General features: G+C 42.9%; 1 protein-coding gene across 1 annotated transcript in view; it reads left to right on the top strand.

Moving 5' to 3' along the window:
- Positions 1-19432: 19432 nt before the first annotated feature.
- Positions 19433-27490, top strand: part of ARHGEF7 (Rho guanine nucleotide exchange factor 7) — a 117900-nt gene continuing 109842 nt past the window's right edge. Inside the window, exon 1 of the mRNA XM_039549900.1 lies at positions 19433-19553. The gene's annotated coding sequence lies outside the window, so the exon portion shown is untranslated. The remainder of the gene's footprint in view (positions 19554-27490) is intronic.

Here is a 27490-nt window from a genome sequence, read left to right as displayed (position 1 = left end):
TTCAACATGTTTTCCTTCAGTCTTCTCCTGCACAAAGTGGCAAGAGACTGCATGGGTGGTCCGTGAGATAGATATGAAATTGTCTAAGAGGTGGCACTCAGAGGGTACTGATCAATGGTTTGTACTCAGGCTGAAAGCCTGTCACAAGTAGAATTACCCAGGGATGAATACAGGGCCCCTTACTATTCAACATCTTCATAAACAATTTGGATGATGGGGTCGAAAGCAGCCTCACCAAATTTGCTGATGACACCAAACTGGGTGGTTGAGATGGATATGTCAGAAGGGAGAGCCACCTCACACAGGGACCTGGCCCGGCTGGAAGAGTGGCCAAGCAAGAACGGCATGAAGTTTAATGAAGTGTGGCTGGGGAGCAGCCTTGCTGAGAGACCCCTGGGGCTGCTGGTGGACACAAGCTGAATGGGAGTCAGCAGTGTGCCGCTGCAGCAGCCAAGGCATGTTGGATCCCGGGCTGCATCTGCAGGGCTGTGACTGGCAGAGACAGAGACATGATCATTCCACTCCTCTTAGTGCTTGTCCGGCTGCACCTGGAGTGCTGTGCTCAGTTCTCATCCCCACAATTCCAGAAAGAGGCAGATGGACTGGAGAGGGTCCAAAAGAGGATCATGAAGGTGATCAAAGGGCTGGAAAACCTACACAGCAAGGAAAGACTGAAGGAGTCAGGTCTCTTCTCCCTGGAGAAGAGAAGGCTTGGGGGTCACATCATCACAGTATTCAGTAAAAATTGCACCAGGTGAGGTTTCATCTCTGTATAAGAAAGAAATTTTTTACAGTGATAACAATCATTCATGGGAACAACTTCCCCTGTGTTGGAACCCCCATCACTGGAGATTTTCAAGATGCCATCAGACAGGGTGCTAAATAATCTCATTGGGGCTCCCTTTCATCATGAAAGGTTGGACCAGGCAATATTTTGAGGTCACTTCTAACGTGGGCTGTTTTGTGATTCCATTATTGTTTAAAAATCTGTTTTCTTTTAAATGAAAGTAAACTTTTTAGCCTTAAATATTGGAGTGTCTTGAAATGTTAAAAATAATGTGAGAAGAGCCTTGGAGGGCAAATAAAAAGAGCTGAGAATGAATTGTTGTAAAGCAAATCTAAAACTTTTTGCAAGCCAACCCTCTTTATGTTTGAGGAATCAGTTCAGAATTTGTAAAGGCATAGAGTGTTCAATATTGTGAAAAGTGTCTCTTTGGTGCAGTTTGTATTAATGCTTATTGAGAGGATAACTCAACTGGCACCCCAAGTGGCTTGCTAAGTTACCCCCTAAATTCTAGGGTTTATATTCCTTGACACCAGGAAATTCTTCTTCCTTTCTTCAGAAATGCTTATGTGTTTACAGGCTTTCCGCTGTCAGTTTAATTATTTCCACCTCTATCATGTTTCTTATATTCTGCTATATTACTAATTATGTAATCTTATTTAATTTTAAAAATATTTTTCAAATGTTTAGATTTTTTAAAAAATTACATTTCTCTATTCTGAGTTACTACCTTCATGAATGCATCTCAGCTTTCATTGGAAATAAAGTATCTACACATTTCAGTTTCTGAGGAAATGCTTGAAAATATGACTGGAGCACACTCTAGAGGCTCAAAATTTCAATGGCAGATAAATTACCCCAAATTTATTCGTATATCTGATCTCATGATTTTGAAATCAATCTCATTATTTTTTTAAGCTTTTTTTTTTCATTTCTAATGAAGATTTGAAGCAAGATTTGTGAATACTATGGATTTCTTCATCTCCCATTCCTCCAGAGAAATATCTTTCATTACTCTTAATCTGCTGACAGGGAGCTGGGTTTTCTCTGTTCTGCTAAGTCTTATATCTAGGTCAAAGATGGATGACATTCTGCCAGTTTATAGAGGCACTGATATTATTTCTTTAGTGTTTTGCAAACTAGGAAAATTTGTCTTGGTAGGTTTTATAAAAGAATTGTGTCCTGAAAAGGACAAATGCTGCACTTTATAGATTTGTTTGGAGGACCAAGATACAGGCATACATAAACTAAAAAATTCTGAACAGGTCTGTGGATGTAATAAGGTTGTATAGGATTTATTATGCCACTTGAAAAGGGTCTCTACCCTACAGGGGGAACTTTATGTTCTCTGCTATTTTACATCATGTTACATGACTGAAAAGCTTGCATGAAGATTAGGAAGAGCAAGATTGCTAAAAGTCCTGATTTTTATGTTGCTTCAAATAATTCAAGTTTGACCATGTGCCTATGCATCTTCCCAGATATTTTTTTATCTGTATAATATGAAGCTCTTGAAGTGTAGCAAAAGGATTAGTGCATTTTTTGGACTGCGACACTTTAGGATCGTATTTATTAACAGGTTCATGTTACTCTCTTGAAGGATGGTGCTACATGTCCAGTTGAGTGACCTGGACAGCTGAATGCTGTCGCTATATCTGAGCAGCAATTTGTGAAGTCATTCATGATGCTTCTAAACTGTTAAATAGGCAGCTATCAACACTGTCAAATTTTTGCTATTATTTTCAGCTATTTGTTTAACATACATGCTGCCTGCTTGGATTGTGTTGATCATATACTATTTTATGCTGACACCCTAGAGCCTCAATGATGAATCAAACTCAGACATCCCTGTTGTGGAGCCCACATGCAGTAATCACAAGACCTTTCTTTTTTTAAACTGCAGTTGCTGTCTCTGTTCCCACTTCTCTGGCTGGTCATTGCTTCATTACACAGAAATGTGTCCTCCAGTCCTCTGACCTACATTGGCTATGCTGTTTTTTGAAGAATTTGTGGCAGACTGAAGATTTGTAGCAGCCCTCCTGGGTACAGGTTCCAGGGATGTACAGCCTGTCTGCAGAGGAGCTGGCCTGGAATGGAGCCACTTGGCACACTCTTGCTATGAAGACTCTGCAAGTGCTTGAGACCTGGGGATGTGGTCAGGACAGCTGAGGGGTGCTGATTCAGCAGGTCCATGCTGGAGCACAGATTCCCAGTTTGTAACCTGTGAGCTAACATTTATGTTTGGAACAGGTGGCTGGGGGTTATTTTCTCTAGTTGGTAGAGAGCCTTTACACTTTGGAAATTGTCTGAATGACTGTTCAGGCCTGTGGACTGCCGTGATGGTACTTACCAATCGCTGTCAGAAGTCAGCACAGCTGGAAGGACAGGGGTAAACTGGACAATGCATCTGAACAAATCTTTTTCCTAAAAGGTATTGACCACTACATAAATGTAAAATTTTTGATTCAAAATTGTCCTTGGGTTCTGGCTTATAAGTTGACAAAGCCAAAGTATTTTCATCTGAAAACTCAAGGAAAATTTTAAAAGCTTCTAGTATTTTTTGTTAAACAGGAGATTTCAAGGCAAATTTGTACATGGTCAATGTCACGCTTTTCCATCAGAAGATAGGTCTACCAATCTTACTGGATAGTTTTCAAAAGCAGACCAAATAACAAGTTTTTCTGTGAACCAAAACATCCAATTTCTTTTTAAAAAGAAATTTTAAATATTTTTTAAAAGTGTCCAAGGCATTCATTGGCATTTGAGCCTTTTTAGCATTCTGTATCCCTTAAAATCCTGAGTTTGTCTGAACTTTGGTTACAGAAATGGTTTTGGCAGTACAAACTATTGATTTCTATGTGCGTGTGCAGTGAAATTCCTCTGGTCAAAAAAGCTTATGTTTCAACAGTAACTACCAGTAATGACAAAAGTAAAAGAGGAAAAAACCCACAGAGGATAAGTAAAGTGTATGCAAAGGAGGGAGAGAACACCAAGAAAGAGAGTAAGAAATAATGTACCTTGTGACTGGAGTTAGAGGAGGAATGATTGTTGGGGTTTGATCCTCAGTCATGGAATTTGAACTTGAGCCTTCTTTTCAGTTATTGATTTTGGTGCCTAACACTGATGCTGGGTAAGACATCTAAGATAGTTTATATATACCATAAATACCATGCTACTTTCCAATGAAATAAAAGTAATTCATAGCTCTACATAAGACAGGATATTCTTAAGGAAGACATCATCCATACATGTTCTTTCAGTGAGTTTGCTATGACTCTATGGCTTTCATATTTTCAGAAATTGTTCCTGATTGTGCAAATGCAAATAAAGGCATGGATTACTTTCTTCTTGTACTACTTTGTGTGCTTTTTAGTACTGCTATATATATATATAGCGAAAGGCTAGGGAAAAGTCAATGTGGAACAGACTTGTTTCTTATCTGGAACTTTAAAATAATATTTATTCGTATACCACGGGCAGTAAGTCTTGAGAAAGATTATTCTTTTTACCAATCTTATTTTAACAATTACAAAATTAGCAGCTTTATTTGATTGCTAGTTATGCTTGGATATTTTTTAAGATCTTCATATAAATAGGTTTTCTTTAATTACTATTTATTTACTACATGTTAACCTTCAAATACACTTATTTTTAACTGCTTGCTTGCAAAAATGCCTTTGTCCACTGCTAAAATACAGGAGAATTACGCTACAACAGGATTAAGAGAATCATGCAGTGACTGTATTGTTTTGAGCTACTGTTGCACACATGTACGTGTAAAATCAGCGTGGACAAAAATCATACTGCCTGAAAAAAATTTCTATCTATTGAGCAGTCTGAACCCCACAGCTGGGGAGAGCCTTTCACTGCCAGAACGTGACAGGAAGGAGAAGCCGCTTCTGGCAGAGACACATGATGAAATTAATTCCCATTCATTGAGCTCATCTTACTGGTAAGGGGAGGCACTGTGAGAGTAACTATTAAGAGACTCTGCAAAGAACATCAAGGAGCTCAGCATACTATGCTTTTCAGCTTTTGTGATTTTTTTAGACATCTGGATGAGGTAACCTCTTGAAATAGCTGAGAGGAAGAAAAAGGAAAGAAGATGCTGGTTGCCTAACATCATCCTGCCAGAGAAATCCTATAGTCTCTTGCTAACACCAAGAGGTTCATTTTGAGCTTCTGTTTTCTTTATCATGAAGGATATGTTAAAAATTTGGGATTTGTTTTGTTTTGTTTTGTTTTCTTTCCTTGCATATTCTTGAAGAGTAGATCAGAGACATTCTCGTGAGTGCAGCTTCTTGTCTTGGGAAATCATATGCAACGACCATAAATGTTTCAGTCTTTCTGGTCTTTGGTGACCAAGGAGAAATCCTGTTTTATGCCTGCATTTTAAGACCAGAAGTGAGAATGATGATTATTTAGCCTGACATTCTCCACAACACTGGTCACATCTCAAGTCAGAGTCATGGAGGTTCTGTTTGAGAAGGGATGCTGTCTCATCTGCTTATTCAATACTGAGTAATAAAATGCCTTGAGCTTATTCCTATATGGTTTTTTTTTTAATGTCAAGGTGATTACTATGAATTCCCATAAGTGAATACTATCACAGAGAAAGACTGGCTATTTTTCTCTAAAATTCATTGATTACTGATCTTTAATTTATAGCTGTAATTCTAGTTCAGATTGTATTTTAGATTGTAATTTAGATTTAGGGGATTTTTTGTGGGTTTTTTAATCTTTTGATATATAGAAGTTTCTGTATGAAATCATTGGGCTTGAAAGGACATCAAAGTTCATCTAGTACATCTTTCTGTTGGCAGGCAGGAACATGTGTAGATATATCCCTTCTGACAGATACTGGTCTAGTGTTTTTTTAAAAGGTTGCTAAGAATTATAAGGTTATGGCACCTGTCCAGAAAAGCTGTAAGGACATTTCCCCATGTCCAATCTGAATTTGCCTTGCTGCAGTTCTTCTTCACTGCATGCACCACAGACATGAAAAACACATTATTTCCATATGGTTTGCAATAGCCCTTCTATGTATCTGAAGGTATGTTCCATTTTTTGCATAGGTCATATATTTTGTGTACTGTGCTGTTGTTCCTGCCTTGCATTCTCACTTTCCCCTTGCTATTATCAGTAGCTTCATTAGCACATGTATCTATTGTTATTCTTACTGTTCTTTCATTTTTCCCTCAAGTACTAGGAGTTAGAATCTTCACAGTGACTAACTTTGTAGTGGAACATCAAAACTTGCTTTTATATTTTATCTAAATTATTTTATTCACTGGTAAAGGCACAAGATTTCTAAGGTCAGTACAACAAAAAATTTTTGCTAAGTCATTGGAACTTAAATGTTTTATTTTGGTATTTTTTAAAGACTGATTTCCATTTTCAACTCTCCAGAATGAAAAGCAAGTAAGTACAAGTATCCCTTGCATTTGCCTCTGTTTTCAGGGTGTCAGACTGGATGATTTCATGCAGCTGCCATTCCTTCTGTGGAAACAGCTTTGTGCAGCAGGGCTATGTATCTTGCCCCTCAGAAAACTTGAACTTTGAGTTAGCTAAATGGCTTGTGCTACAAGCTGGTGAAGAGTCTGAGTATTCTGATCCTAGAAGACAGCTCTTGTTGTGCAATAGTACTTGTCTTCCATGCCCAGCTTCCCACCATGAGATGTCTGTGCTCCCTTCAAGACGGGCCTGGATCATTTCACCTCATGTAATCCTGGAGGAGCATCATGGAATAACTTAGGTCAGGAGGAACCCCTGGAGGTCTCTAGTCCAGCCTCTAGTCCAGCCAGGCTTATAAAGGACTTTTTCTGGTTGGGTTTTGAGTAAATACAAGCATCTGGTCTGGTCTCCTCTACATGAGATAACACAGAGCCAGCTGTTTCTCAGGTGGAGCAAGCTCAGTTTTCCCAGCCTCTCCTTTTGGATGGTGTGCTTCAGTCCCTGGACCATCTTTGTGGCCCTGTGCTGGGTTGGGTCCAGACTGTCAACAAGTCTCCAGTACTGGGGTGCCCAGAACAGGAGGTATTCCTCCAGAGTAGGCCCTCAAGTGTGAATAATGACCTTACAAGCAAGAGAGGAAAAATACACTTCTCTTGGCCAACTGGCTACTCTCTGAGTGCTCAAGGCAATAGGGGGTTGATGTAGCTAAGATAAAATTTTTGTAGGGATTTAAAAGTTTTATTTTTTTCCCTTTTGCTTCAGGCTGCTTATATGAGTTTTCTTCAAAACAATATTTTTGCTTAGTCCCCATGTGTGTAGCTTGCATTTAGAGTTCAGCATCAATTTGAATGCCTCTCTCAAATGAAGTCTTTTCCACTTCTTCTTGCTACCAGTGCCCACACTTCCTGTGTCTTTAAAAAGATCATGGTACCTAATGACCAGGTGGGACATAGATCCATTTGTAGGCTTGCACTGTCCAAAGCCTTTAAAGGAAAAGCTGTCTGCACATCTCATTTGCTTCTAGAATAAGTTTCAATATTATTAACTGAACATTCAGATTATTTGCAGGATTCCTGCTGTTAGTGTATTTATACCTCCCTGCCTGAGCAGAAAGCTGAGGCTTAATTGCACTGTGGTCAGCAAACACCCTTATTTTGTGAGCTCAATTGGCTGTTATGGAGGGGCAGTTCCCATTTCATCTGAGCACATCCTGTGCAAGTGAGATAACTCAATCATGAACATATGTTACAGGAAGTACAGTTGTAGCACATTGGGTTTTTTAAATTTATTCTTAGACTTATGACTAAAGGGCAGTGTCAAAGTTCATGGTCTAAGAGTGAGTATTTCATGACAGTCATCTTATTTTTAGGTCTCTTAACTTGAGACAGGATTTCTCTTGGCTTGAATGGTAATCAAAAATATATACAGCTGTAATTTGCAGTAAACAATTAAATACCTTTGTGGAAGCTAAATTTGCTTATGTGAGATTTTTGTGTTTACAAACCTACTAAAAGAACAATATTTGACTACAAAAAGTGGAAGTCTTTCAAAGTTTGTTTGCTTAGTTTTTATTTTCATTTTGGAAGAGGAAACTAAATTATATCCAGCTTTGTAGTCCTGCAGGCATGATGTGCCATTATTTCTCATTTCATTAGGTTATTTGGTGGTAAATTATATATATGTATATTTCAGATAACCTATACTGTTTAATAAACACATCCCTAAAATGTGCTTTGAAATAAAGCAAACTATCTGTCTTGTGCTTTGCAAATTAAAAGGTACAAACCAAGTCTTAAATAAAAGTGTCTTGGGCTCAGATTTTGATCTCTTTATATTATGGAACAGTATCTGCTCCTCAAACAGTCCTACTGTGTCTCTTTGAGAGGCAAAGCCCATCTCCACGTGAATAAGACTATCCCAACCTTGTCGCACAATATTTAATTATGTTTCATTACTAGTACAGAATATCTGCTCTTACAGTTGTTTAGGCAAAGATCTCAGTGTGTTTATCAGGGACTGAATAAAAACTGTGGGATCACTTTGAGGCTGCTATTGTTTAAGTCAAATACATTACGCCTGTTTTTATGTAATGTTTAATTAAGTATATGTGATGTTGAACTACTTGATTCATAATTCTCTCCAGTTGGAGTCTTCAAAGGCTTATACCTTTCCTTTGAATCATTTTGTATACTAGCTGAAAGAGCATAGATAAAGACTTCAAGTAGTTGCAGAACTCATCACTTTATTACTTTCACTTCTTATTTTTTACGTATGCAAAATCTTTAGCTATGGTCCAAACACAATGTTGCATTTATTAATTAAAAATTCGTTGCAACTTCTGCATAAAGACCAACCTTTATTTACATCAATATTCAAAATGCAGAGAAATTCAGAACTATTTTCTCTGGACAGGAATTATTTCTTCATGCATTACAAACAGTAGGAGAGAGTAAGGAAGGAAAATCCCTATAAAGGTCCTGTCACAGTTCTCTCCATTGCCTTTTAATTTTGCAAAAATGAAACTTGGTATTCAACATAATGAGCTATGAGGCTTGGGGAATGTACAGTCTTCCTGTATCAGTGTTTCTCTCATTCTTGTGCAGTTCTTCTGCACTGCAGGATAGTGCAATGGTGTTTGGTGATGTATGATCAGTCTTCTGTAGCAACCAAGAGGCATCCTTCCTGGAAGGATGTTAAGTGCAGATTCAGAGGGGAGTGTCCTCACTGGAGATGGCAAACAGTCCAGTTCCTCTTTTCAGGCAATAGCAGCAGTGAATGGTGTCTCTAACTTCTCATTTGCCGTTTCAGAACATTGTGAATGGCAGGAAACAGCAATGCTTGCCTTTTCCTTGGAAATGTTTCATATACATATGAAACTTTTGTTTGAAAGACTATTTTTATGTTCTTTTGAGCAAAAATAGTACAGTTGTACAGACACGATGGTAGCCAGTGGTGTTTTTCTCCCGGCTGGTTCACAAAACAATCCAAGCTTGAAGTTAGCTTGTGAACGGCTTTCTTGTCAGGAACAAAATGTTGAAACTGGCGCAGTGGGGGGAGCCCATTTGTGCAAGACCTGCTTTCTGGTGCCTCAGCCTCATCTGTGCCATATCAGTTGAGTTGTCTGAGCTTGAAATCAAAGGTGGAATAGAGCTGGTGAAAGTGTATCTCCCATGCCTTCTGCTCATTTCGTACAGGTTCATATGTCCAACTCCTCAGCCTGGAGAACTGCACCCAGGAAAATTACTTTTAAAATATTATTCAGCTAGAAATTTTATAGAATGGTGTATTCTTATCCACAGAAGTTCCCACAGATGAAATTCGTCTGCTGTGGTGAGGTTATTTGAATAAACGATAATACGAGATTTTATACTTCGTGTTGAGAACAGTATTTTTCCTTTGTTTCATACTGAAATTTAGGGTAGAAAAAAAGCCAGAAGTAGGCTTTGAATTTTTTTGTTACTTCTTCCTCATGTAAAACCCCTACTTTGTGCAAATTTGCTTGAGAATGAACTTTGGTGTTTTGACTTCTGTGTTAGTTAATTAAATAATCCTATTTTCAAGAAGGACTTGACCAGTAGACACAAATGTTTATGATGTAATGTAGTGGTGTAAAACTAATCATTACTGGTCCAGGCAGCCTTGTGAGTTTGGGTAGAACAGAATGGTGAGAAAACAATGCAGGTTTGAATTGTGAGAACTACACTCTATTTCAGGCACTTTTTTTTTACCCCGACACCAACATTTTTTTTAGGTTTTATCTCATTTCCTAATATATATTTGGAAGGTTAAATAGGTGGATCAAGTTATTTTGGTGGTGCTATTTCTTCCCAGTGGCATTAAGCTGTGACATTCAAGCCACAGTAGCACAGCAAAGCAGCATTTGAGCATCTCTGTGTACATTACTAATGTCAGACATCAAAGCGGAAGACTCACATTTAGGTCTGATCCCACCCATATTATTAAATTTTAAGATTATGTCGATACTGTTGTGAGTTAAACATCAAATATAAATTGGTTACAAAACATTTCTTAATGTTAAACTACCTCAGATTGCCTCAATTGGTGCAATTAGATAGTGAATGTAATTTACATGTTGAGCAGTAGAAAAATTCTTCCTTGGACTAACAAGGATACATTAAACAATCTCTCCAGCAAATTTCCTTCCCTTAACATCCTTTGCTTCTTAAGTTATTGTTTAATACACTTCCTAATCCTAAATTAGTGCAGGTAGTACTGATTTAGTACTATTTGGCATTGATGCAGTGATTGCACATTTTCTTCTGACTGACGTACATGATAAGGAGATTTTCATTTCTGAACTGAACAATTATAGACTTGTTTTGCTGTTGAACTGAATATGCAAATAATTATGAGGAAAACAGGCAATGCTCCCAGGCAAGCCTCTGGTTTCCAAGTCCAGTCCAATTAGTAAAGAAGGAAGCTTTTTTACAAATCTTTTATCATGGTCTGTTTCACTGATCAGGTAGAGATTCTTAACAGAGATGGGACTGAACACCCTTCAGGTTGAAAGACAACTAGGTATAGAGTCAATCCATTTTATCGATTACTGATTAATCTAATACAGGTTTATAAATGTCATCACATCAAGACATCACATGTAACAAGCTGAAAATACAGAGATCTGCAGTGCTTTGAAGGTGCCCTAGAAAACTCAAGGTAAACACTGAAAAACTTACTTTGTTTAATTAAAAATTTTTTTTTCCTTACCTGCTCAATGTTGTTCCTTTCTGTAGCTGTATCCAATAAGCAGATGGAACATGCCTTCTGAAAATTGGCTGAATGGCTCCAGAGCTGTCCTCAAAACAGGCTTTACATGAATATAGATACTCTCCATTGGGAGCAGAAGAAACATGGACAATGAAAAAGGAGACAAAAATTTCAGGCACTATTCACCCCAGGGTTCTTTCAATGTTTCATAGTCCAGTTTCTGTGTTTAAAAGCAGGAATACCCCATTACTTGGTTGGAAACATAAGATTTAACACAAGGCCATCAAGTAAAGAGAGCCTGACGCTCTCCTTATAAGGGACATTTTTATATGGGGTAGTAACTTCAGTGGGATTACACCTAGAATCCTAGAATCATGAAATCATTAAGGTTGGAAAAGACCTTCAAGATCATCAAGTCCAACCTTGGATTGAATACCACCATGCCCACTAAACCATATTGTGAAGTGCCATGACTAGTTCTTTGAACACTTCAGGGATGGTGACTCTACCACTTCCCTGGGTAGCCTGTTCCAATTCAAATAGGAAAGATTGCAAGGAGAATATGGCATGGGAGAATATGGCCTATGAGGGCAGACCCTACGGAGAGTTTGTTTGCTAAATGGCGGTGTCACCTGATCTTGAGAACTCTGGGAAATTCAGCACATCAGTGACACTTATTTTTCCTTTCTAATCAGCTCTGGTGTAACTGTATGTGCACCTTGGCTTTTATAACATTGTAGATCTGTAGGATTCAAGGTCTCTGGAACACTTTGTTTGGTAAGATGCTTGTCAAGTGACTACTAATTTATCAAAGCATACTTATTAGTTTTATTTAGCCATAATTAAGAGCACTGAGAGTTATAATCATTGCCAACAGGACTGTAAAAGCCAAGGAAAAATATACAAGATTAGTGTCCTTAAATACTGGGAGCCTAAAGAGAAAATGGTAGAGAGTTGAGCCAAATAATCATAATCCATATTTGTTGGGTGGCTGTAGTTTTAATCTGCAAAAAAGAAAGTAGCCAGAGGAACCCAGAGATTCTGGGAAAAAGCACAAGATTTCAGCTGTTTTCATCTCTGTATATTCTGTCTGAGCAGCTTCCACAACTGGCCCTCCACCCTCCTCTTGGTACCTGGTGACAGAACCCCTATGTAGGGAGGTGAGGCTCCCATAAGCTGGGTAAGCTTTCATCAGGGCTTATTATTTGGTTTCTTTCAAAAGGAGCACTAGAAGACCATCTTACTACTGACTGAGAGTGTCACAAATAAATCTGAAGTGAACTGGTGATGATACAAAGGCCTACAACCTAAATTAATATAATATAATATAATATAACATAATATAATATAATATAATATAATATGATATAATATATAAATATGGGCTGGAAGAGTGCAGATGCTAACTGTAAGGCAAATGGTGACATTTATTGACTGTAACATTTATTGATGGATCATTAGAATGCTTCTAGTGCCTTGGCCCTTCAGTACCTACTGCATAGGAAGCAGCCACAGTCAACAAATAGTACTGTAGGACTAAAAATAACAGCTCCATCAGCTCACGTCGTCTCTTGCAAAAGCAGTCCAGAGAGCTCTTGAAAGCCTGATGGAGCCATAGATGTTCTGCTGAGCCCTGCTGCGTGCCAGGCTGGGGCTCTGGCCAGGTGCCAAGGGAGCAGGTTCCCAAATCCCTCCCCTGAGCATGCCCTGCTGTCAGTGACAGCAAGTGCAACCCCCACACCCAAAAAAGCGCGAGGGTGACCCAGCAGATGGTGACACTTGCTGTGCTACAGGGAAACAGCAATTTCCCCTGTGAATGGGGACTAATCCAGTTTTACAGTTTTATCAAATGTATCCAGTATGTTGACCACTTATACAACTGTGAATAAGAATCCTCTTGCAAACCTCATCAGGTAACCAATCCCATCAAAATCAGTTCTCTTTCTCTTTACCTGAGCAAAGTGTGGAAATCTTGTCATAAATACACTGATGGAAAAGCTGTATATTTTGATGCTCCGGCTCAATGCGTTGACCAAGAGCTTCTATCACCTGTGTTCTCTTCCTCTCTCTCATTCCCTGTGCTGCCCTTGCATCCTCCCACATTTCAAAAATGTCTTCAAAACTGTCTGCTTATTGCCAAGGATTTCGGAGTAAAGTGGAGGACAGGCAGTGGAGTAGCAGGATGCTACTTCACTCTGGTAATTGCTGTGTGTTTAAAAACAAAAGAGGCATAGATCTGTAGCAAACTTTTATAGGATTGAAAAATTTTAATACAAAAGAGCTCTACAAAATACATCCAAGGGTCACCATGTGTATCTTCCAACTCTGTGAGCCTATATCTCAGAGAAGAGGATTTTCTTCCATTAACCTAGTTTACTAAGTGTATTTTCCAAGCAGCAATGAACGAGTGTCATTAGCATTCACTCAGAGTGAGAGAATGGCTTTGACTGTGGTTCTGCTTATTTGACTTCTCTCACTAAACCTTATCCATCATGATGAATGCTTGGCCCATTTTGATTCTGGTAGGCGTAATGCAAAGTCTGCTGGGGAACGGAGCCTGGGCCATGTCCAGTCCCTGCTGCTGCAGTCAAACCATAGAATCACTTTAACCCGCACATTATACACCCCTCTGAAAACAGCTATTTGCCCCCCTCTTTCTTATCATCAATGAAAATTTTTGTGGCTAGAAGAATAAAATATATTTTTCTGATTTCCAGCATAAATTTATTCAGGACCTGTTTATATTCATTTGCTCCTGTGCTAGCATTGTCCTGGAGCTTAAATAGCTGCATGCCTATCTGTGATATTTACCCACTGGTGTATTTATAGACAGCCCTCCTGTACCCTTTCTCAGGCTTTGTTTCACCAGAGCAAACAAGCCGAGTTCCCATAAGATCACTGTCAGTCTTCTAACAACTCTGTTGCTGTGTGATTTCGTTTTTCCAGAGAACAAGTGTCCAAGTTTCTGTGCTATGCTCCAAACCAGTTTCTACTGATGACTTGGTAACACTCTTTCTTACCTTCACTCTGCCCAAAATTCTTCATCAGATACAATTTAGAATCTAATTTGCCTCTTTTATGGATGGTCATGTCAGTCCCCTGTGATCAGAGCTGTGCAAATTGTTGAGCTCGCTGTTTAAAAATGTCATAGATTCATCAACTTTAAGGGAACTGTGACAGCTTCCACCAGCTGGGGATCTGCATCTGATATTTCAGCCTGCAGGACACTGCTTTCTCTGCGTCTGGCCTGAAATGGTGGAGTTCACTGCCAACTCCCCTCCCCCAAGTCCTTCCACAGGGGAACCGCTGATTTGCTTCTGTCCAGCCTGCAATGTTAAAAAAGCACTTACTCCAACTCATGCTAACAAAATACGGGGCAAAAGTTGGAAAATACTGTTCATTCATTATGCATTTGTTAAAAACGTTTGAGAATCTCAGCTCCTTTTTTTGTTTGTTTAAATTCAAAACATTTTCATTCATTTTATTAATTTTGATTTCTCGCTGGTAAATTCTTGTCCTTCATTTCTTTCTCAGTCCTCATTAAATGTGAATAAAACTTTTGAAATGGCAATTAAAATTGTTTTCTTCCTGTGGAGAGAGCTTAAGTGTGACTGCGCTGCTGCCTATTGTCCTGCTTAATTTCTTCCTTTCTCAGGTCTATCCTTCATCTTTAGTCTAAATCATCTGTGATTTAGACTAAGCCCTTCGTGGCAAGGACCTTCATTTTATATTCATCTCTGCCGAAAGCAGAGACACTTACTGGTTTCTGAAAGTACAAAGAATGTAGTGGATCAATGCTATTATCCTGAACTGCACTTAGAAAGGCAGCTCTTGAATTGATGCTCTCGGGAGCACAGAAGCAGAGCTACATTTTGGGCTACTGCAGACTTGCCAGAGGACTCTGTATATTTCCACCTAAAGATCATAACCAGGGTAAAAGCTATAAAAGCACGAGTGACTGTGATAAAGCTTGTAACACAGGATTGTCTTAGTTGCCTTGCCAAATCGAGCAAATGCTAACAAAAATTTTGGCTGCTAGGATTAAGATAGTCGAGGACTTGGCATCAGCCGGGACTCTGAGCTCAATCAGAGCATGGTGTCAATAGGCTGCATTGATTTAAAGTAAAGACATGGTGACAGTATTTCTGCTTTTGAGTAGACCCTAAAGGCACTTGCACAGGAGGGAGTAGAGCAAATGCACTAGAGGCTTGAGAGATTTGAGATCTGTGATAAGGGGAAATAAATGAGGGACTTGATTTCTGGGGCATCTCTCTCCCAGCTAAAAGCTCTAATGATGCTAAGCATCCCTGTTTCCCCACAAATTCCACAACGGGTGCATGCAGCCTCCATGAAAGAAAGAGGTTCAAAAGCACCTTCTTGCTTTGCTTTTTTTATCTCTTTGGGGATGGCCTGGACATTGGTGTATTCAACACACTGCATACTGTGATCTCTGTTTGAGAGGCCCAAGTCTGCCTGGGCACCCATCATGCTGCCCTGAAGCTGAGCACTGCAGCCCTGAGCATCATGCTGCTGTCACCCTTGGTTGAACACCTGCTCTCAGAGTCCCGCATTTGTGTTTCTGCATCAGCACTTTAGCTGGTCTCTGTATGGTATTAATTTATTTATGCTTGATTGACAGGCCTCTCAAGACCAAAAACTTTGCATCTGCCCATTAAAATACTTAGCAATTTGCAAGATAATGAAATAATTTGCTCTCTGCTGTGTTTTTTTTTTTTTTTTTGATTCATTGACACTTGTGTCAGCACCATGCAGCTCATTGATCTGCCTTCCTGAATTCACCAACACAATCTTTGGTGTATTGGTTTTAACACCTTCAGCTGACAGGTAGTCAATCAACAGCAGAGAGAGCTGGTCATACTGAACGTGTGATAGCTTCTTTCAGGAACTGCGAAAGACTAGCTCCTCTACAAGCCTCAAGATACTTTTGAAAGGTAGGTTTAACTAGACATGGAAATACATCTCTTAGTTTAACACAGAAGTGTGCTTTGTTGGGGTGAAGCTTTTGCTACAGAGAGATGTAAACCTCCCTAGGCTAACACTACAGAGATAATTATGTATAGCATGGGAACCCCAGCACAGCAATTGATCCATTATGACCCCTATATAGCTAATTGCAGACCGTCAAGGCAATTTCTGTTCGAGCTGGACTGATAATTAATTAGTCACCTCCACATTGAAATCCTGACCTTGGTTTGGCACGGGGAAAACAGAAAGTTGTGTATCTGGCCAAAGGATCTCTTTGCTGCCCGGGAGCAGGTATTAACAGCTCAAAATGGAAAATGGCAAATGAAAGTCCAAAATGAAAGAGCAGCTTTCTTTACCTTTACTCCTTCCTTCCTCTCCTGCTCTCCCTCCTCCAAAACCAACTGCTCAGGATAAAAGACTAAATAAAACCCACAGAAGTATAATTGTCCTTTGGAGACTTACAGTTAATTCATAGTGCAGAATAGAGGAAGTATCTCTACTGGTAACTTTTTGGTCAAATTGAAAACTGGCAATTTATTCCTGCTGTTTTGTTTTTCAACCACTCACTAATCCACGGCAGAAATTTTCCTTCTACTTCATGTCTACCTGGTTTCCTTAGTAACTTCTCATAAGAATATGACAAAAGCTTGGAAAAGACCAAATAAATTGTCAACTGCTTAATCTTTATTTATAGAAAATGATATGCTGTTAAATCTACTAGATCTCTGCCAAAACTGCCTGATGTATTTCATAGAATATTGCTTTCTTTCTTGTTCAAAAGAGGTCCAGATATTATTAAACTGAACCCCTTCCCCCCTGCCCCAAAATATAAGAATCTTTTTGCTTGTGTGAAGATATTTGAGGCCTGGAAGCTACCTGAACCTACATACATTCTTCATATCTATCCTTTGTTTATGAGAGTCAGTACCAAAATTACTTTTTCAGCTTTGCACAAATTCAAAATGTTTTGCAGAAAAACGTGGTTAAAATCATCCCTCTCAGATGCCTTCAGAAAGAATTTAGATTATTTAAATACAATCAAAATGGATGCTTGAATAAAGATGTCATGAATTTATGATTTAGAAGCAGCAGTCAAAGTCAGGACATACGAGAATCAGAACATCTTTAACTGCGAAACAAAGAAGAAGAAGGAGTACAGATTTGCAGTAATTATGTGTTTCATTGTTTGTGTAACCTCAAAACTCCCACCATGGCATGGGTTCCACTCATGGGATGGTGTAGATGCAAAGTATTTGTCTGTCCTACAAGTGTGCAGTATAAATGGACAGTACTGGGGCACACAGGAGGAAAGAACAAAACAAAGAGTGCAAAGAGTTCAGGTGCTTTGCAGTAAATACCTTGTAGGGGAAAGTCTGACAAGAAAGGAAGCTAGAAAGGGAGTGGCATGCTCCTAAATCTTTTGGGCACTTCCATTTATTTCCTTTAAAGATCTGGAAATGGTTTCCTGACCTGTGTCAAGCTTCTTTCAAAAGTCTCCAGGCAATCCATCCACATGATTTTCCAATGGCAAAGTATTGCCATGCTTGTGTTCTTCATAGCTAGCCGATTATTGGATAGGAAGCTGTTGCTCAAAATAAATATGGAAGGGTGTACAGTTAAGTGCAGAAGAAAGGTGAGGAGATAGGTGATGGATGTCAGTCGGTGATAACCCAGATATTGCTTATAATGAAACCATTTATGCTTTGTTAAGATCACTATTCTGCATTGTAATGTGTTGTTACTTCCATTGCCTTTGGATGGTTTTCCCACACCATGTCATGCATCATGGTCCCTACTGTAATCAGCCATGCACTTTTCACCTTGTTCATGTACTCATCACATCTCTCACATAAAAAGCTTCATAAACTCATGCTCATTGTTTTCTACCATGGGACAGTGCCAGGGATGGCCCCTATGGCTGCTTACCTTGCTTGGGGAACTACTGGGGTACCCCTGCTGGGGATGCCGAGGCAACGAATGCCTGCTGACCAGTGCTGTGTGCACTGTGCCCACAGCAATGTTTATCCCATCCTGCTTGAGTCCGGGTGGGCATTAATACTGGCAGAGGCCAGTCTGCTGCTCTCACCTCGACCAAACAAGGAGCAAAAGGAAAGACAAATTTTGGAGGAGGTATTGACCTAAAGTGCCAGAATTTAAGAAAATCTGCACCTATTATGGGTCAGAAGGAGATTGAATGTTGAAATTAGATTATCTTGTCTCAAATCGAAATGCACCTCTGTCTTTCTGTGCTGGCCTGTGGTTTGGAAGGAGATTCTGGGTCAGGAAGACCTAACAGAGGTACTGCTCAGGGACTGTGATGGTGCCAGATGCAGTACACCAGGCTGGAAACAAAACAGGAGAGGTGAGTTTGGGTTGGCATTATCCCCTCTACTTCTGCCTTGAAGGCATTTTGCCCCTCGAGGGGGTCAGGTGGGGCTAGAGGGGAAGAGGCGAGAGCAGGGGCTGTGGTGGTATCGCCTCTCCAGGCGCGTGTGCTGCATCAGGGAGGCTGATGGCATCAGGGAGGGACCCTGGGAACCCGCGCCAGCCAGCTCCTAACAAAAAAATACTGATTGCTCATAGTGTCCTGTCCAAACAAAGCCTTGAGGAATGGGTTTTGTCAGAATAAAAGGCACAGGAAGGCTCTGTTTCAGGTTAGCCTTCACAGTCCTTCCGAGTATTTACGTTGGCTTGCCAGGCGGTGCCGCAGACCGTCGGCGTGGAAGCTGGCGGGAGGCGCTCCGGGGATGGAGCATCCCGGCAGGCGCACGGCGGGGATGGCGCGCAGCGGGGCGAGCCCGCGACCCGGCCTCTGGGCCGAGGCTCCCGAAGGGCTTTCCTTGCGCAAGGGAACGACGGGCAAAGGCAGAGATCGCGTTAATGCCGCCGGTCGGGCCGGACCCCGCTGCTGGTGCTCCGAGAGCTAGATGGTCCGACACCAGCCTCCCCGAGCCTGGAGCCCAAGGCTTGTGGGGGGTCGTTCCCTGCGCCGACGGCGCCGTCCGAGGGAGGAAATGAGGGGCCGGGGCATCCCGCAACTTTTCCTCGCTGCCGGCGGTGCCCGCGGCTGCCGCTCCCGCCCCGCTGCGCGCCCGCGGAGGCTCCGGGCGCCCGCTGGGGGGCGCCCGCCGGCCGGCCCGTCGGTGCGCGCAGCGGGCGCGGAGCGGTGCGCGGGTCTCCGCGGGCGCGCGGCCCCCGCCCGCCGCCGCTGCCAGTGATGTCATGGGGCGGCGCGGCGGCGGCGGCGGCGGCGGCGGGGGGGCGGGGAGGAGGCGGCACTGCAGCTGCATGTGTCTGTAGCGGCGGGGCCGGGGCGTCTCATCTGCATTCACATGGGGGCGGCGCCGCCGGCCTCCGCCTGAAGCCCCCGCCGGGGGAGACACAAAACCCACGCGAGGCGCGGGGCGCCGCGACCCCGCCCCGCCGCCGCCATCGCCATGAATTCGGCGGAGCAGACCGTTAGTGGCTGATCGCCCTGGGCGTGCTGGAGTCGCCCAAAAAGACCATCTCCGACCCAGAGGGCTTCCTTCAGTCCTCCCTGAAGGACGGGCGTGGTGCTCTGCCGCCTGCTCGACCGCCTGCTCCCGGGCACCATAACAAAGTAAGTGCGCGGCGCCCCCCGCCCCGCCGCCCTTTGTGCGGCCGGGCCCGCCGCCCCCAGCCCCGCCCGCGCCGCACCCCGTGCCGGAGGGGGGACCCCCGGCCCCGGGGAGGGCGGAGCGGGGATCGGTCCCCGTCGGGGGGCCGGGGAAGAGCGAGGAGCGGCAGCCGGGCTGGAAGGGCTTCCCCCCTGAGGGGCCACTGTTCCGCAAGTGTTTTGCAAACGCTCCGCTCCCCAAAGCGGAGTCCTGACTGTGCACGGGAGATGCATTAATTTTGGGGGGTGGGCTATGGACCCTTTCTTGCGTGCCACGAGCCGGCTGCAAACTTATCTACGCAACTGCTGGAATAGCCGGTGCCTCACCTCGCTTGGGAGGTGATTCAGCTCATCCCTTCCAGCCTCTGAGGGACATTTTAGCGTTTGATGCTTAGTTTTCTTGAAGGCTGTTTTAGCTTTATTTGGGTCCTTTACTGTTCGGTAGCCTGTGGAAAAAATCTCATCCCTTTTTTTTTGGGCTGAAAAAGCGTTACAGCTCTAGTCTGTGTTGTGTTTGAAGAAAATGTACTCTGTCAGGTAACTTTTATGTGTTCTGTGTGCGTACGTAATTCCCGTCGTAGCTCAGCTAGAGGGAGAGGGGTTTGGTTGTGCCTCAAAACTTGGGACAATACCGTTTTCCCACCTGACGTTCAGTATCGTAGTGCACATAGAGATCCACATACTGACAAAAAACTTTCCTTGCGAGCCAGCCCAAGGTGGTGAAGAGAAGATTGATGAAGGTCATCTGCTATGCTGATGGGATAACTCCTTGCTTGAAAATAACAGCGTATTTTTCACTTTTTGCAGTTGGCAGAGCACTCCGCTCATTGGAGCGTGCTGACAGTGGGCTTTTGTTACCTTTTGTGGCTCTGTTTCAAGTTGTCCGCAGACCTGCAAAGTTGAAACCAGTGCCTTGAGCTCGGCAGGACACTGGGCTGGGCTGTCCCCCTTCGGTTCTTCAGTTTGCCACCCACTGGGGTTGTTACTGTTTCGTGTTGTACTGTAGCGTGGAGGTCGTGGCTCTGGACTGGAGTCCCATTCTGCAGATGTAGCATATCATTCCTGCCTCCCAAATTCGCAGGTACGTTAGGAGGTGGCACCGGGGTACAGAAACCCCACGGGAGCCCACAGTGCTATGGGTGGGCATGGAAGTGATGAGAGCGGGCACATTGTGTGGGTGGCTGTGTGAGCGTGGGTAACTCAGGGACCACCATGGTGGCCAGTGGGGCTAGTGGGGACAGCTGAAACCACTGCCGCTGCTGCTGCCAGCTTTCCCTGCCACCATTTCCCCCAAAGTTGGCTGGTCGAGCAACAGAGCTGAAGAGGGTGTCCCTGCTCCCAAGATGCTGTGGCTTTGTGGAGGTGGTACATGAGGTGCAAACTGTTGTCCAGTGCTCTGGGATGTGAACTGGGGCTCCAGAGCAGGTAAATGTCTTCTGCCATCTGGGGTGACACATGTGATGTGGGGCTGGGGGCAGGTGGGGATCCTCCACCTGACTGTCCACTGGCTCTGACAGGCTCTGCCCATGCCTGCTTGTCCCCAGGCTCTTTTGCCTGGTGGCACCAAGCCCAAGGAGGGTTTTGGCAGCCTGTCCTACAGTGCTACTCCAGGCATACTCCCTGAGCACCTCTTGGACTTTGGGTTCTGAGCTTTAGGGCAGAAAAGGTCTTTCCCCTTTGTGTAGATGTCAAGCCTAGTAAAATGGGGTCCTGCACTCAATCTGGGAAAGAGGCTCTACTGAACAACAAAATAAACAAAAAAGCATAACAGAAACAAGTGTTAAAGGAGTTTCCCAACTACATGTGCTTTTCTGTTACAGTATAATTGTGGACAGCTTGGTTAATGAATGAAAGGCTCTCTTTTCATCTCAGAGGAGCAAACACCTCTCATGTTTGGGCAGGGGTCCCTTCACAGCACCCATATGCAGAGGAGGGCTTGCAGAGGTGCCCAGCTCCCCACAGCCCACCCCGACCCCAGCCCGGCGTGCAAAGAGCTGTAGTGGGACTTATTGTGGACCTCGTGGTGCAGCAGCTCGGGGTTTGCAGCGGGTGGTGTGCAGGCTGGGATGGCAGCCAGGGCGGGAGGAACGCTGGCGCCTCACAGCCTCCCACCTCCCCGAGCTCACCCCGCGCTGAGCAGGCTGCTGGGACAGGCGGCCGCTCTGGACGTCCCTGCTGACCCGCTGTGTCTCCTCTGGCTTTGACTCAGTTTTGAGTCTGGGGAGAAGTAGCCCTTTTAAATATTTTTTAAGGGGATATTTGATTTTGTGAGGGTAACTGTACTTATTTCGATGGGCCATTCACAACGCACTTTCTAATTCATAGATGTGTCTAAGAGACTCACAAACTCATTTTTCCATCTAACTTTGTAAATATTCTTTTTCTGTAGACTCAGAATTTATATCCCATACCTCTTTCATGTTCTCATCTATGTTACATCTGAGCTGTTTCTGTGTTACTTTATTCTTTTTCTTTGTTTGTTAGTAAAAAGATTTAAAATGTACATCCCTTCCTGTGCCGTGGTATTTCTTCCAATTATTTTTTGCTACTTCTGTTTGTTATGTTACTTTTTTTATACTGAGTGCATTTAAAATATGAGCCTTTCTATTCCTTATTTGCCCTGAAAGTCTCCAGTTAAAACTGGACATTTTTGAAGTCTAAAAGAGATGAGGTTTGTCCCACGGATGTAGACTGATTCAGTTCTTAAAATCATTTGAGATCATAACTTTCTATAAATATCTGACATTAGCAGACACTTTGAGGACTCACAGAGCTCATTTTTTTTCTGTAAATACAAAATAGTAACTAAAACTAAAGAGAACATTTAAAAAATACAAATTATAAATATGAAGGCATGTTTATCAGTTTGGGGTGCTTTTAGGGATGTTTTCTAGAAAATGCTATAAATGTATTTCTTTCTTTCAAAAACAGATTAGAAAGAGGATTCAATACGTGCAGGAATGTAGTAATACATTTTTTGGCATTTTGTGCTTTTTAAAGCCTCTGGATACCCTGAGAGTAATTAGCAGAATAAAATAAAATGAAGATTGTGTGACCATAAAAGGAATCAAGCACTTGAAGGTCAAAGAACAGAATTTTTGTAAGTCGATAAAACAAATTAATGGGTTTCAAAGCTGTAGTATAGTCTTCCTTTAGGTTGCTGTGTATTTGTATACCAGCATTGCACAGAACAACCTACAGAGCTTCTTGCCAGGAAGTTTTGGCTGAACTTGTTTGCATGACAATCATCTTCTATCTTGAACAACAGGAAAGGACAGATATTAAATTCACTGGGTTTCCAGAAGTCGGAATGAAAATACCTTGGAAAGTAATATTGTTACAGACTGTTTCTTATTTTTGGGCTCCCATTTAATATAATAATCATTCCTTTGCATTTTGAAAGAGACCATGACAGGGTAAAACAAAATAGTTGGGTTAGGCAGTGTGATGGTACTGATGAATAACCTTGTCCTGAACACAGGAAATGAATAAAAATGAGGGCAATTATTAAAAAAAAAACAACACAAAATCAACAAAACCAACAACAGCTTCCCCCACCCTGTCCAAACCCAGCCACGTCTTAGTTTTTTAAAGCACGGAGATCTGTGCTGAAACACCCTGGTTAGTTGATTTGCTCCAAAAGATAGGGAATTGCTGAATTTAAGTAATTTGAATAAAAACCCATAACTTCAAGTTACAGGATTTCCACCTTGTGTGGTAAAACTGAATTACTTTGATGGCAGGGAAAGGATCCCCGTGGAAGCATTGCAGTGCAGTTGTCTGCCACTTAGATGTTTTTCCTCGCAGAGATCATTTTCCAAACAGATTCCTCCATCACAGACCAGTTTGACCCACTTTCAACGCTGTAAACACAGATCAGAATTGGAGCGGGAATTTTTCTTGTCATATGAGGCTTCCCGCTCCATTAAGTTTCGTTTGTACTTTTATTTTTGGTCAGCAGTGCGACAGAAAGCGTCGTTTTGAGGACAGCTTTGTTCTGTTTGGGGAAAATAGGGAAGATGCATCGGGGAATGTGATGCAGCAGCCATTTGACACCCTGTGGTGCCCCCCCTCCCGTCAGGGGCTCCTGGAAGGCATGAGGGCAGCTGGTTCAGTGCTTTGAAGCCAGGGGATGTGGAGAGTGCTGGGTGTGCGGCTGGGTCTCGCACACCCTGGCCCCCCTCCGTCGAATGGACCATCCCCAGCCGTTGCACTGAGTACAGGATTGAACAACCCAGGAGCTGCTCTGCTGCGTGTGGGAGGCTGATCCAAAACACTGCCGCTTCCTCTTGCTGCTCCCGCATCGCTGAGGTGGGAGACGGACAGCATGGGGCTGGCCCCGGGAAAACAGATGCAGCTCTCTCTCTTGCTGGATTAGACTTGGTGCATGGCTGAAAGAAAACGTCATTCCTTTTCCCTGTGGAGGATTGGGTACTGGCATTGACATTAATTTGGTTATTAATTGGGGTAGTACCAGGACTGATGGCAGCAAAGATTAGGATCTTTGTACAAATACCTCATAGATCTGTATGATTCTCTTTTTAATGATTGAGGTCTTTGGCTAAATGAGGGGTTCTGAATTGTAATTTAGAAATAAATTAACTCTTTGCGATTCACAAGGCAAATGAATTGTTGTGTATGAGCACAAGCACTGAGAGTCAGAGTATCCAAAAGCAGGGTTTGGGCTGCCACGTGTGGCAGCCATGTCACCAGCCATGAGCGTGTGTGCCTATGGCTCGGGTAAAGGGAGGTTTATGCTCACTTATCTCAGATTTCACGTGTAAATATTGGGACTAAATACACTTCTCTCTTGTTGTGACAAGGTGTGACCTGAAAATGGTATTTCATGTGTTATAAAGGAAGAAGAAGGGAAAGGTGTTTCGGAGCCAGAGTTAATAACAAGTGATGATTTTCATAGCTCAGTATCTTTGCAGAGGGTGCAACACTGGCTGTGAGCTGAATGTGGAGCCCAGACAGAGCTTGAGAACATCCTATCAGCAGTGCAGACATTACTCCTAAGGTAGAAATTTCCAGGTGCTAGTTGGCACCGAGCAACTTACATTTTGGAAGTTCTTCTGGCAGGATGTTCTCACCCTGAAGCCTTGGTGAGGCTGTTGGGGTCTGCCTGGCTGACCCCAAAGGCTGTCCTGCCTTCGCTCACTGAAATCTGTTGGGAAAGTATTGTGGTTGCTCCTATTGCAGCAGCAGCAGCAGGTCATCACAGGACTAGACCTGGGAGGCAGGAAGCAAAATCTGCATTTTAATGTGCATATACTCTCTTCCCTCAGCAATAGTCTTCCCAAGAAGATTATTGTGCTTCTGGCAGGAATAATCTGTGCTGGACAGCTGTGCCTGCGGTGGCTGCACACTTGGGGAACGCTGGTGTGCGTATGAATGCTGTTGCTCCAGGGTAGAAGCACTGCAAGGACAAGCTGAGAACCTGGGGAAAAGTTATCCCAAAGTCATTAGAGTGCCTTTTTCCTGGATTCATGCTGTTCTCATCAGTGTTACTGTGAGCTTCGTAGGACTGTTTGGTCCTGTTACAGACTTGTCATTTACCATGTGACCCCTACTGCCTTGTGAGAGCAGGGATGCACGAATGCTTTGAAGGAAAACAGCCTTGCTTTTTCTATGTACTGGCTCTGTATTTCTGGTGACTGGGATATTATCCAGAGAAATATACTCTGCTGTGCTCATTGAGGAAGCAGGGGACTTGTATCTGTGTGTGCTGCCTTTTTCCTTGAAAACTGGATCCTGCATAAAGGTCTAGACTGAGTTAAATAAGGGCATGCCAGATCCTAAGAAGAGGGGGAAATTAAGGAAACTGTTGGTAGTTAAATTGTTTTTTTTGAGAAAACACAGAAAAATAATGTAGTTCTGCTGGTCTTACTCTCATTAATGTCTTTTCCACAGTTTTTATATACATTCTTGCTATGCCTTTACATAATATGGACAACAGAAAAAGTGATTCTTTAGCCCTCAGGTACCCTACTGCTACCCTCCAAATGCTGTGTCTGTGTGGAGAAAAGGAAGAACTGTGGGGATGCGACCAGCACGCTCCCCTCTGGTTACGCTGCATGCTAGTGGCTGACAGCACCACATTGTTCAGCTGGAAAAGTTTAAGACTGTAATTCCAGCCTTAGAAAACTGGAAGTCTGGCTTTAAATTTGAAGTTTGCAAACTAGCTATGTATGTAAGTGTATTTATATATACACACACACATATATATTTTTATATATTATATATAATATGCATATATATTATTACAATCTGGCTATGAATCACTGAGGGAAATTCAATATACATCTTCCTTAAATAAGAATTTTAATTAGTTGTTACCCAGTGGCTGTAATTTGAAGAGATGGAACCTTAAGAGATTTCAAGCGTGACAGGGCTTGCAAAAGTACTGTGAGCTGGCAGCATGGAAGCAGTGTCTTGCACCTTGGCTGGCTGAGCTTTACTCCCTGATCCTCAACCAGTGTGACAGTCCTGCTCTCTCCCTAACTTTGCTGCCTAGAACAATGCCATTTTCTCTCCATATCTCTCAGTATGATGTGGTTACTGCCATTACCTGTCACCAGAGTCATAGAATCATAGAATGGTTTGGGTTGGAAGGGACCTTAAAGATCATCTAGTTCCAACACCCATGCCATGGGAGGGGACACCTTTCACTAGACCAGGTTGCTCAAAACCCCATCCAGCCTGGCCTTGAACACTTCCAGGGATGAGGCATCCATGACTTATCTGGGCAACCTGTTCCAGTGCCTCATCACTCCCATCGTGGTGGGGAGTTGAGCAGGGGTGGCCAGCTTCATCTGCAAGAAGTTTCAGTCGTGCCGCTCCTCATCATGGGTCACTGAGACCCTGTGGGCAGAGGCCCCTGTCCCTTCTTGGCCGATGAAACACTGCTTGTGTCTAAGTGCATTTAATACAGGTCTCCATTTTCCTGCTCTGCAGTGAGTGCTATTGGATGATGTTGGCAGCTTGCCCAGAAGAGAATCCATCCCTTCTGTAGGGCTTTGGTAGTCCTATGGAATATTTTCATGGGGTGGGGGGAGGGGGAAAACAGTAAAAATCATGTACCCCCCACTGGTGCAGCTGTGCTGTTGGAGAAGTGCTTTTGTTGGCTTCGTTAATGTTGCTGGGGGAAGTGGTACATTAGACTGGCAGAGGAATTCCCTCTCTGGCATATGTTACATCCACACTGAGGAGTGATGCCAGCATATCTAGCAGCAGAGCTCTCCCAGTGTAAACAAACCCTGAGTGATTGGACTCCTGAAGCCTGAGCTTGCGCTGCATCAAAACAGCAATATTACACAGGAAACACTGCAGGGTTTACGTGAGAAGGGGTGCAAAATCCCTCCCCATCAGCCTTCCTTCACAGGGGAATCTCTTTGGTTCAGCTCCTGCCAAGCCCACACCTGGAGCTGCACTTCGTCAGGCTTTTTTCACGCACTGACTTCAGGGAAATACACATCTTCCTGTGGATGCCTGATGATGGCACCCCTGGAGCTCTGCAGCCTGAGGCCGATGCTGCTGCTTGGGGTTGGGGTCAGTTGCATGCTAGCTGATTTCCTCTTTTTCTTTAAAATTGCAAGAAAATAAGCAAAACCACAGGAATTAGGAGTATTAGTTCTTAGCTTTTAGGAGGGAAAGGAAAGCAGATTGCTGCTGCAGCTGCAACCAGACTCTCTTATGTGTATGTATCACATCCTTCAGGCACACTCCTGTGCGTGTGTTCTGGTAGGACTCCTGCCTAGTTCAGGTCACAGGGTGGGCCTGCATGGATCCTAACAGCAGTTGCAAAGACAGCTGTCAGTCTTGTAAGTTTTATGTGCATGGCATTCTCAGCTTCTTAATGCTGCATCAACCTATGTTTTCTGTATGAAATATAAACATTT

The sequence above is a fragment of the Corvus cornix genome, chromosome 1 (assembly GCF_000738735.6).
Source record: "Corvus cornix cornix isolate S_Up_H32 chromosome 1, ASM73873v5, whole genome shotgun sequence".
Taxonomy (NCBI): Eukaryota; Metazoa; Chordata; class Aves; order Passeriformes; family Corvidae; genus Corvus; species Corvus cornix.
Note: the sequence above shows the minus strand (reverse complement) of the source record. Positions and strands in the feature narration are given on the sequence as shown.